The 12,405-nt window shown below is 35.7% G+C and overlaps 1 protein-coding gene across 9 annotated transcripts in view; it reads right to left on the bottom strand.

The window, feature by feature from the left end:
- Positions 1–12,405, bottom strand: part of KIDINS220 (kinase D interacting substrate 220) — a 140,170-nt gene that overhangs the window by 39,690 nt on the left and 88,075 nt on the right. The window lies entirely within an intron of this gene.

Here is a 12,405-nt window from a genome sequence, read left to right as displayed (position 1 = left end):
ATAATAGAATTCAATAACTCAGTTCTCAATAAACCATATACCTAAGTTATTTTGGGGGGAAAAACAACTGGAAAGGAGGCAGGAAAAAATAGGCTCAGACCAATGTTTTATACTATATTACACAAATTGAAAATGGATATGTGAGCTGAATATTAAATATCATAAGGGAAGTAAAGCATATACCTTTAATAGTTATGAACAAGCAGTTCTTAAAAGAATTACAAACTATTGACATCTGAAAGACTGCTTCAAATCACTACTAATAAAAGAAATGCAAATCAAAATAACCCAGACATTTCACCTTACCCCTAGAAAACTGGCAAAGATAATAAAGACTGGAAAGGGTTTGGAAAGATAGAAACACTAATATACCATTGGACATATAAAAAGATCCAAGCATTCCAAAAAGTAACAATTACATGAATAAAGAAGTTTAAATATCCATACCATTTGACTAAGAAATTCTAAGAAGAGAAGGGAATAAGCATTTACCTATTTCATCACATCTGATCCTTACAACAACTCTGCAAGATAGATATTATTATTATCTTAATTTTACAGATGGGGAAACTGAGGCAAACAGAGATTAAGTGACTTGCCTAGGGTCACACAGCTAGTTATGTGTCTAAGGTTAAATTTTAACTAATGTCTTTTCTTCCTGACTCCAGGCCCAGCACTCTATTGTGCTATCAACTGCTTCTGCTAGGTATATACCCCATATAGGACACTGATTAAAAAAGGAAGCCTCAAATAAAAACAAAATATTTATAGCAGTAGTTTTTTTCTTTTCTTTTCTTTCTTTTTTTTTTTTTTGTGGAGCAATGAGGGTTAAGTGACTTGCCCAGGGTCACACAGCTAGTAAGTGTCAAGTGTCTGAGGCCGGATTTGAACTCAGGTCCTCCTGAATCCAGTGCCAGTACTTTATCTACTGTGCCACCTAGCTGCCCCTATAGCTGTAGTTTTGGGGCCAGATAAGAACTGGAAACAAAGTAAATGCCCATAGAGTGAGTTATGGGTAAGAAAAACTGATGCACATGAAGGTAATGGAATATTCTGTGCTGTAACGAATTATAAATATGATAGAGAAAAGCAGGGAAAGACTTATATCAATGAATGCAAAGTGAAAGCCAAACAATAAGTATGACACTAACAAGATAAATAAAAAGAGCCACCACCATGAAGTAACTAAAAATGATTACTAAATTACAAAGAATAAAGTTAGCCCCAAAGAATAGATATGAGAAAACATCTTCCCTTATCTCTGTTTCTGAAGAAGTGGAAGGTTTCCAGGAGATAAAATATGACAAAGATTATTAGATTTTTTGGGATGTATTCATCAGTTTTACTGATTTTTTTTTCTGTTCTTGCTCCTTTTCTTTTAAAAAGTAAGGTTTTACTTTTGGGTCTTTTTCCCAAAGAAATCATGGAAAGGGGAAAGGGACCCACATGTACAAAAATATTTATAGCTGCTCTTTATGTGGTGGCAAGGAATTGGAAGCTGAGGGGATGCCCATCAATTGGGGAATGGCTGGACAAGTTGTGGTATATGAATACAATGGAATACTATTGTGCTGTAAGAAAGCAATGGATAGAGCACCGGTCCTGGAGTCAGGAGTACCTGAGTTCAAATCCAGCCTCAGACACTTAACACTTACTAGCTGTGTGACCCTGGGCAAGTCACTTAACCCCAATTGCCTCACTAAAAAAAAAAACACAAAACAAACAAAAACAAAACAAAACAAAGAAATGATGAGCAGGAGGAGTTCAGAGAAACCTGGAGGGTCTTGCGTGGGCTGATGATGAGTGAGATGAGCAGAACCAGAAGAACATTGTACACAGTATCATCAACATTGAGTGTTGATCTACTGTGATGGACTATATTCTCATCAATGCAGTGGTACAGAAGAGTTCCAGGAGATTCATGATAGAAGAGGATCTCCAAATCCAAGAAAAAAAAAAAAGAACTGTAGAGTATAGATGCTGAATGAACCATACTATTTCTTTTGTTTTTGGTGCTGTTGTTTTTTCTATTTTGAGGTTTTTCATCATTGCTCTGATTTTTCTCTTATAACATGACTAATGCAGAAATAGGATTAATGTTATTATGTGTATATATATAACCTATATCAGATTACCTGCTGTCTAGGGGAGGGGGAAGGGAGGGGAGGGAGGGAGAAAAATCTGAAATTGGAAAGCCTGTATAAACAAAAGTTGAGAACTATCTTTACATGTAACGGGAAAAAAAATAAAATACTTTATTAATTTTTTAAAAAATAAGGTTTTTTTGTTGTTCCGTTTTGTTTTTTAAGGAGATGGCTCTCTGGAATAGGAGAGACACATTATATGGAAAGAAATGTAGGCACTTATTAATAAAAATGAATTTGAAAAATGTGACAAATACCTCTTTGGCAAAATATAACAATAAAGTAAAATGGTTAAAAATTGTATTTTAACAGAAAACATTACAATTAAAACTGATGATTAAGGAAAGTTTCTGAGCATATTAGATAATAGTTTAAAACTCATTTCATTAAAGAAATTATTATACCAATACATCAACATTTTTCAACTATATGGTTTGAACAAGTTTTAGCTCTATTTGAAAAGACCTAAAATTTACCATCTTCTTCCTTTGACATAACTGAGATACCTTCTACCTCCTCCTTTTGTCCCCATCTCACAAAAGAGATGGCCCTTCCTGACAAGGCAAATCCTAGATGCAGAAGTAATCCCATTCTATCCCATCTTCTCTAGCATATTGCTCTATTATCCCCATTCTTTCAGTTATCTTTAACCTATTCCTTTCTACTGGCTGCTTCCTTACTGCCTGTAACATTCCTATGTATGACTCATTAATCCTGAAAAAACCCTCAACGGAATCAACCATCTTCACAAGTCCTGTCGTTTCTATTCACCTCTAGCTCTTTCCTCCCTTTTCTGGTGAAATTTCTTGAGAAGGACATCTATAATAAATGCTTCCACATCCTTTCCACTCACTCTCTTCTTACTTAACTCTATTATCTGGATTCTACCCTTATCGCTGAGGGAAAGTTGCTCTCTTCAAAGTTACCAACCATTTGGCCTTTTTTCAATCCTCATTTTTATTGACCTCTGTAGCCCTTGACATTGTGGATTTCCTTCTCCTTAATACTCTCTTCTCTCTAGGGTTTTGTTTGTTGGGTTTTTTTTTGAGGGGGGTAACACTACAATCTCCGGTTCTCCTCCTACACGTGTGACTACTCAGTCTCCTTTGCTGAATCTTATTCTGGGTCATACTTTGCTAACTGTGTATCACACAGAGCCACAGGACTCTGTCCTGGGCACTCTTCTCCCACTATGCTATCCCGCTTCATTATCTTACAGGTTCCCATAAATTCAATTACCATTTCCATACAGATAATTCTCAGATTCATTTGTCCAGTCCTAACCTCTTTCATGACCTCCGGTTTTACATCTCCAAATGCCATTTAGACATCTTGAAGTGGACATCCCAGAGACATATTAAACTAATCATATCCAAAACTAAAGTCACTATCTTCCCCTCCACCCCCTCCCCACTACCTTCCCAACTACTACTGAAGGTCCCACCATCCTTGCAGTCACTCAGGCACACAATCCAGGCATCATTCTCAATTCCTTCACTTTATAGTCAGTCAGTGGCAAGGTCCTGTTGTTTCTATCTTATCTCATCTATCTCTTGGTCATACATCTCTCATATATGCCACCTTCTTTCTCTCCTCTGACACTGCCACCATCCCTGGAACAAGTCTTTATCATCTCACATCTAGACTATTGCAGTAACCTGCTGATTGGCCTCCCTACCTCAAGTCTCTCTCTCTCCAATCGATCCTCCACTCAGTTGTCAAAATGAACTTCCTAAAACATAGGTCTGACCATGTCACCTCTCTATTCAATAAAGTCAGGTGGCTTCTTATTATCAAGGATCAAATATAAAATTCTTTGGCTTTTAAAGTCCTCCATATCCTGAGCTCTTCTTTGTCTTTCTAGTATTCTTACACCTTATGGCCCACCCTTCAGCCTCGCCAACATACTTTATAATCCAGTGACGCTGGTCTCCTTGCTGTTCCTCACACAAAACAATACCATCTCTCAATTCAGAGCACTTTTACTAGCTGTCTCTGCCCCATGGCTTGAAATCTCTTCTGACTCATTTCTACCTCTTGCTTCCTTCAAATCTTAGCTACTTACTTTTTGGAAACAGCCTTTCCCAGTCCTCCTTAATTTTAGCCTGTAAATATCTTTTTTGGACAGAGTTCTTTGTATGTTGTCTCCTCCCTTAGACTGTGAACTCCTTGAAAGCAGGGATTGTTTGCTATTTGCCACTAGCTGCAACTTAATAAGAGTTTCATAAATGATAGGTGACTGACATAAGTTTAAATGATTTATTTGTGAGTGACAATGACTATAATCCACAATTACTACTTCACATAAAACTTTAAGGAAATAAAATGTGGCAATGTCCTGATATTACTGACAATGACACTCATATCTTGACTGAGCATTTTTATAGGCTATTATCCTCCATGCTTGGAATTCTGTCACTCCTCATTTCTGCCTCTTAGATTCTTTCAGGTTTCAGCCAAAGTCCCACTTTCTGCAAAAAGTGTTTCCCAATTCCCCTTGCTGTTACTGTCTTCACTCTGAGATTATCTCAATTTATTCTTTCTAAATACATAATTGTTTGCATACTGTCTCCCCCCATTAGACTATGAGCACCTTGAAAGCAGGGGCTGTTTTTGTCTTTCTTTGAATTCCCATATCTAGGCATAGTGCCTGGCACATAGTAAACTCTAAATAAATGCTTGCTGACTCATTTCTTTTCTTTCTTTCTTTCTTTTTTTTTTAAATGAGGCAATTGGGGTTAAGTGACTTACCCAGGGTCACATAGCTAGTAAGTGTCAAGTGTCTGAGGCTGGATTTGAACTCAGGTCCTCCTGACTCCAGGGCCGGTGCTCTATCCACTGCACCACCTAGCTGCCCCTGACTTATTTCTAATACATCTTCTTGTCTCATGGAATCACCAAATCCTGTTTCATGCATTCTATTATTCTGTTTTATATTAGTTAACATTCCTAAGCAAATGGTGATAGCTTATGTTATCTAAAAGTCAGGAAGGTCTGAGCTCAAATTTGACCTCAGACACTAGCTGTGTGACTCTGGGGAAGGCACTGAACCTGTCTACCTAGTTTCCTCATATGTAAAATGGGGATAATTAATAGCACCTACCTCCCATGGTTGTTGTAACAACCAAGTGAAATATTTGTAAAACACAACACAGTGACTGGTACATAGTAAGTTCTTAATAAATGCTCATTTCCTTCCTTCATCTGCTCCTTTATCCATTTCCTGTTTTTTGTTTTATTTTATATATTCTAAGTTTTATTTTCCCCCCAAATGTGTTATTGATTTTAACTACTACTTTAATATTGACAATTTGACTGGATACAGAAAGCTGATAAAGAGATTCCACATCATTTACCAGTGGTTAATTTTAACATGTTTGTTAAAATATAAACAAATTGCATTTTTTGGATGCCATTTGAAGATCACCATATTCAGATTCTTCTGCCTCTCTTTTTAAAGAAATATTCATTATATATGAATTTGATGTTTCTCTGTGATCCACAAATGTTTGTCCTCTTTCATTTCTTGATCCAGAAACATATTTTCCAACATTTAGTTGCAAATTCTTTTTGTCATCTAGCTTCATTTCTATTGGGAATACCAATATTTTTACAATTCAGTTCCTTCTGAACTTGCTGGACAAGGATCTCAGAGTACTAATAATTGTTGGTGTTCATCCTTTTATTTTTTTCCTTCGAGGCAATTGGGGTTAAGTGACTTGCCCAGGGTCACACAGCTAGTAAGTGTCAAGCGTCTGAGGCCGGATTTGAACTCAGGTCCTCCTGAATTCATGGATGGTGCTCTATCCACTGCACCACCTAGCTGCCCCCATCCTTTATTTTATTTTATTTTATTTTATTGTTAGTGAGGCAATTGGGGTTAAGTGACTTGCCCAGGGTCACACAGCTAGTAAGTGTCAAGCGTCTGAGGCCGGATTTGAACTCAGGTCCTCCTGACTCCAGGGCCGATGCTCTATCCACTGCGCCACCTAGCTACCCCCCCCATCTTTTATTTTTGAAGAGGACCAGTGGAGGCAGCTAGGTGGTGCAGTGGATAGAGCACCGGCCCTGGAGTCAGGAGGACCTGAGTTCAAATCCGGCCTCAGACGCTTGACACTTACTAGCTGTGTGACCCTGGGCAAGTCACTTAACCCTCATTGCCCAGGAAAAACAAAAACAAATGAAGAGGACTAATGACACCACAAAATAACGTCTTGACTTGCATATGAGTTGGATTTAAGTGAAGCAAAGTTGTACAAAGTCTTCAGCCTCACTCTCTCTTCCAGTCACCAAAGTCCAGTGGCAAGACAAAAGTCAGGTGACTGCATCCAGGAAATGCATATAGAGGCTTAGAAAGAAGGGGATGAGCATTTACATACCACTCACTATGTTCCACTGACTGTGCTAAGTACTCTATAAATAACATCTCATTTTATCCTCATAACAACCCCAAGAGGTAGGTGCTATTATTATCCCCACTTTCCATATGAGGTAACTGAGGCAGAGAGAGGTCAAGTGATTTATGCAGGGTCACACAGTTAATAAGTATCTGAGACTACATTTCAACTCAGGTCTTCCTGATTCTAGGCCCAACATGCCTAAACACTTGTCAGACTGGACAGTGCAGCAAATGTATGTTGACAAACCACAAGATTATAAAATTTGTATATAAAATTAAATATATGAATATATATGAAATGTTTTAATAGAAAAAAAGATTCTTCACAGAATTGGTGTCATTATAGAACAAAATTAAACAAATCTAGAGTTTTCAAAGTTTTTAATTCTCAAAGTAATTTGAGATTGCTGCCAAATCCAGCCCAGCTGAAGGAGTACTTTCAGAAGATCATTAACTCTTTCAAATCTCCACTGAAATAAACTCAAACAAATTATAACAGTGGTCTATTCTAACAACAATATTTCTACTGCTCCCAACAGTGAGATTCAACATTTGGCTAGCATCCAAACATAAGAAGAAATGCATGAGAATAAAATTATCCAAGAAAAGAATAGGATTCTAGGGAGGAAATAATGAAGTATGTTAATTTCAGAATAGAACAATGATGGCTTCTCATATATTACAAATTCAGAAGATCCCTTTGTCGCCAATAAAAAGGGGAGGGGGGATAAAAAACTTCCCAAATTTAGTGCTACAACTACTCAACAAGTCTACTACAACAGTGTTCAATTTCCTTATTAAAAATTAATCAAAAATTTAATATAGATAGACTAAGGGCTTCCCAAAGACATATGCAATTTTTTCCTGGTAACTATGCAATTCAGACCAAAAACAGAAATTAAACAGTTAAAAAGGTAATCCACCTATTTCAGTTGTTTGAAGCTACAAAACAAAATACTTCTAAAAAGGCAAAAAAGGATTTAAATAAAAACACACAGCTGACAAGTCACATGAAACAAATTAGTGAAATTTTAATGCCAGTTCTGCAAGCCTGAATGTGAACAGTGTTCTGAATATGATGAACAATACTGCTGTTCACAAGCCAATAGTCTACTGCTGGTTTACAGACTGAATTCTCTATTCTAACCTTTTGAGCTCAATACATTAAATTCTTCTGCTAAAGGAGGTATTTATGTAAATGATAATCTTTTGGCAATGGTCCACTGAAATCACATGTGCCCTTATTTTGCTGTTACAGTTTTCAAAAGGAGAGTATATTAAGAATTTTAAGAGATTCCACTCTTTAAATAAGTATTGATTCAAATTTACAATATTATAAATATCATGAATTAAAGATATTTGTAGCAAAATTACCCTACGAAAACATTATAACATCTTAGGTATCAATAAGGTAAAGGTAGTCATTTTAATGTAATACAATTTTCATAATACTAATAGAACAGCACTTCTTAGTGTCACCTTCTAAATAATTTAAAAATATTTTGCATATAAATGATAGGTTTCTAGAGGCCTGCATTTAATCCTTGGTGAAAGTATATGTATTTGTGTGTATATGTGTGTGTATGTATCTTTGTATGTATATATAAATACACGCACAGATATACAGACACATACATTTGTGTGATTTTCATCTGAAATATATATTTTATTTTTTAAATTAAAATAATTTTTTTTTGTGGGGCAATGGGGGTTAAGTGACTTGCCCAGGGTCACACAGCTAGTAAGTGTCAAGTATCTGAGGCCGGATTTGGACTCAGATACTCCTGAATCCAGGGCCAGTGCTTTATCTACTGGGCCACCTAGCTGCCCCTGAAATATATTTTTAAAACTTCTTTTGAGAAAATTTGTATTCCTTATACTTTATCTAAGACAGTTGTCCAGACACTTCATAAATAAAAACAAGATTCACTTTAAATATTGAAATAGAAGCCTCAACAAAGCAAAATCTAAAACACTACTTTCCAGTTTTCCTAGCACTTTCTGTTGAACAATGAATATTTACCCCAATAACTAGCAGTTTTGGATTTATCAAACACTGACACAGAGTTAAATGGACAGAAGCAGAACAGTTTAGGCAATAATAAAATTGCAAAAAGGAACAACTTTAAAGGAATTAAAATTTCTAATCAATTCATTGCCCAACCATGATTCCAGAGTATCACTGATAAACTCCAGAGAATTCATGGTCTCAATATGTACAACACATAGTCTGACAGAATTAGGTATAGACTAGGACCTCACAGGAAGTATCACGATATGTTCCAAATGTATAAATAACTTAGATATAAAAGGTCTCATTATAAGCAAATTGGAGAATCAAGGAAGAAAATCTTTCAGATCTGTGGAAAAGAGAAGCATTAATGACCAAAGAAGGGAAAAGGAAATCACAGAAGATTAAAATGATCAATTTTGATTATGAAAATTTTAAAAGGTTTTTCATAACAAAATAAAAGGGGTGAAAATTAGGAGGGAAAGTTAACTGGGAAAAATATTTGCAGCAAGTTTCTCTGATTAAGATCTCAATTTGAAGATATATAAGGAACTGATTAAATTTACAAGAATAAAAACCATTCCCCAATTGTTCAATGGTTAAAGCATATGAACAGGAAGTTTTCGGGGAAAAATGATGTTCTGCTTCATATCAACTATACTGGCAAAGCTGACAAAAGAGGAAAATGACAAATGTTAGAGTTACAGGAAAATAGACACATCGACTAACAAGGTGGATGTTAATCATCAATTGGGCAATGGCTGGACAAATTACAGCATATGGAATGTAATAGAATTATTATTATACTTATACCTATTATTATATAATAGGTACAGTTTCTGAGAAATCTTGAAAGACTTGTATGACCTTACAGTATATAATAAATGCTTAACTGTGATACAGATCACAAGTTCTATAGGAAGAGTTCAAAGAAAAAAAAAATACAAGGGAGTAAGAATAGTCAAGTATCACAGGGAAGGTAACACCTGAGCAATGCCATGAAGAATGAAGAGGGTCCTAATGGAAGGAAAGCGGATTTATACAAGTTGCCCTGATTTATTTTCTGAGTATCATAAATCTTGACCTTTTCAATAAAGACATAGTTTCTTAAGTATATAATATCAAAAGATATAGATAACAAGTATTTTTCCTAGAACCATTAGGATACAAGCTTATTGATGGCAGAAACTGTTTCATTTTTGTCTTCATATTCTCAGAATGAAGTATAGTGCCCTGGATAATAGGCACTTGATGTGTTGAATAGCAATGATATATGTATATTTTGATCTTACTATATTTAACCTTATGTGAATTCAACCAGCAAGTGTGTGAAAGACTAAAAGAAAAAGTATACGTTTCTGGAAAACACAATAAAAATGGCAATGGCTTTTAATTTAAATTTTTTCATAAAGCACTTTTGACACTCACTATCCCACTTGTTCCTAACAACAAATCTTTGGGGTAAACTATAAAGATGGTTTCAACTATTACCTCTACAAAAAGATCTCCCATATTTATACTTCTAGTCCTAAACCCTTAGCCAACCTCCAAATTCACACTTTCAAATGCCCTCAAGACATTTCTAATTGCATGTTAACCTGCCCCAGAATAAACCTGTTCTCTCCAAAATCTACTCCTCCTTCTGACCTCTCTATTTCTGACAATGGCACCACCTCCTATATTCAATCAGTGGCCAGGTGTTATCAATATCACCTCTGCAGTATTTCTTGCAGTTTCTTTTTTTTCCATAAAAGTATTTTATTATTTCCAGTTACATGTAGAGATAGTTTGCAACATTTGTTTTTATAAGTTTCTACTTTTTCTCCCTCCCTCCCTTCTCTTTCCCCTCCTCAAGAGAACAAGCAATCCAATTTAGGTTATATATGTACAATCACATTAAACATTTCTGCACTAGTCACGCTGTGCAAGAAGAATCAGAGCAAAAAGGAAAAACCTCAAAAAACAAAAACAAAATAGAAATAGTATGGTTCAATCTGCATCTAGATTCCATAGTATGTTTTTTTCTTCTGGATTTGGAGGGCATTTTCCATCATGAGTCCTTTGGAACTATCTTGGACCATTGTATTGCTAAGAAGAGTCAAGTCTATCACAGTTGATCAACACACAATGTTGTTGATACTGTGTACAATGTTCTCCTGGTTCTGCTCATCTCATTTATCATCAGTTCATGTAAGTCCTTTCAAGTTTCTCTGAAATCCGCCTGCTCATCATCTCTTATAATACAATAGTATTCCATTACATTCATATACCACAACTTGTTCAGCCATTCCCCAATTGATGGGCATCTCCATAATTTGCAATTCCTTGCCACCACAAAAAGAGCAGCTATAAATAGTTTTGTACATGTGGGTCCTTTTTTTTATGATCTCTTTGGGATATAGACCTAGTAGTGGTATTGCTGGGTCAAAGGGTATTGCACATCATTTCTTAAAGCCACCATGTTAGTTAGTTAGTTAGTTAGTTGGACCTTCATTATCATCCACCTGGCCTACTACAAGTAAGTAATTTTCCTGCTTCCATTCATGCTTCCTAAGAGTAGATACTGAGTTTTAAAGAAGGGCCTATTACAATTTAGACAGAAGGAAATGGCCAGAATAAAAAGGAGGGAGGAGTCCCACCTACTTGAGGACCCTCAGTATTGGAGTCTATTCAAAAGAATAAATGAAAAGATTTAGGGAAATGAGAAAATGAAGGTCAACAAAGACCCAACTCTCACCCCCAAACCACCAATACACAAAATTACCTTGTCAATCACCACAAGCAAGGTTTTCTTTTCCTTCTTTAGGAAGATGATTTAGTAAGCTTCAATGAGATCTTTTTTAAAAACATGAATATTTGAAAGAACTATAGTATTGGCAATGCGGGGAATTATTGGTGTGGCAAGTACTTGCACCAACAGAGATTTCAAACCATCTCTGCCTTAGAAGAGGCACCAGCAGCTAAGGCACTTAGCCAGAATCACTCAGGCAACTGATTCTGAGCCAGGCTCTCTCAACATGCACTATCTCACTATAACTTCTCATGAGCTTCATGTTTCTAGACTCAAGCATCCTCTTTCATCTGTGACTAACAGTTCTATAAAACTTCTTAGATGGATGCCAGCAGGCAACATATATTAATTTATTTGTTTCTAATTTGTACATCATATCTGGATCATTCTGTATGCAGTTTGATTCAATTAACAAATGAAGAATGATAATTCCTTTAATGTATTCCAGTAGTGGTAACAAACTAACATTTATATAACACTTTATGTAAAGTTTATAAAAGGTCTTACATTATTTAATAATTATAATAACAATAGGAAGAAGGTGCTATTACTATCATCACTTTATAAATAAGGAAACTGAGGCAAGCAAGCTTAAGTGATTTGCCCCAAGTCACATAGCTATTGAGTGTCTATAGCAGGATTTGAACTAAGTTCTTCCTGACTCCAGTCCCACTACCTGCTGGCCTAGAAAAAAGGTTTGAAAAATGCCTTACATATGATATCATTTGAGCTTCGCACTGAAACTTCATAACATCAGTGTGCAGTAAATACTACAGGTATTAAATGAAGCTCAGAGAAATTAAATAACTTGACTACAGTCAAACAACTAGTTTGTATATGTCACAGGTTGGATTTTTTTTATATCTTTATAATCAAAATCCCAAAATTCCTTTGCTACCATTTCACAAAGCACGGGCTCATAGAAGATAATGGTAAAAAGAAGTTTAAAGAAGGTTTGGTAAATGTTATCAAATGGACTTGGGAGGTTGAGGCCTGAATGATCTCAGAGGTCTAATTTCCACCTATAAATCCCTAAGATCTTATGATTAAAACAATAGAT

Source organism: Dromiciops gliroides, chromosome 2 (genome assembly GCF_019393635.1).
Source record: "Dromiciops gliroides isolate mDroGli1 chromosome 2, mDroGli1.pri, whole genome shotgun sequence".
In the NCBI taxonomy this organism is placed as follows: Eukaryota; Metazoa; Chordata; class Mammalia; order Microbiotheria; family Microbiotheriidae; genus Dromiciops; species Dromiciops gliroides.
This window is presented reverse-complemented; position numbering and strand designations above follow the sequence as displayed.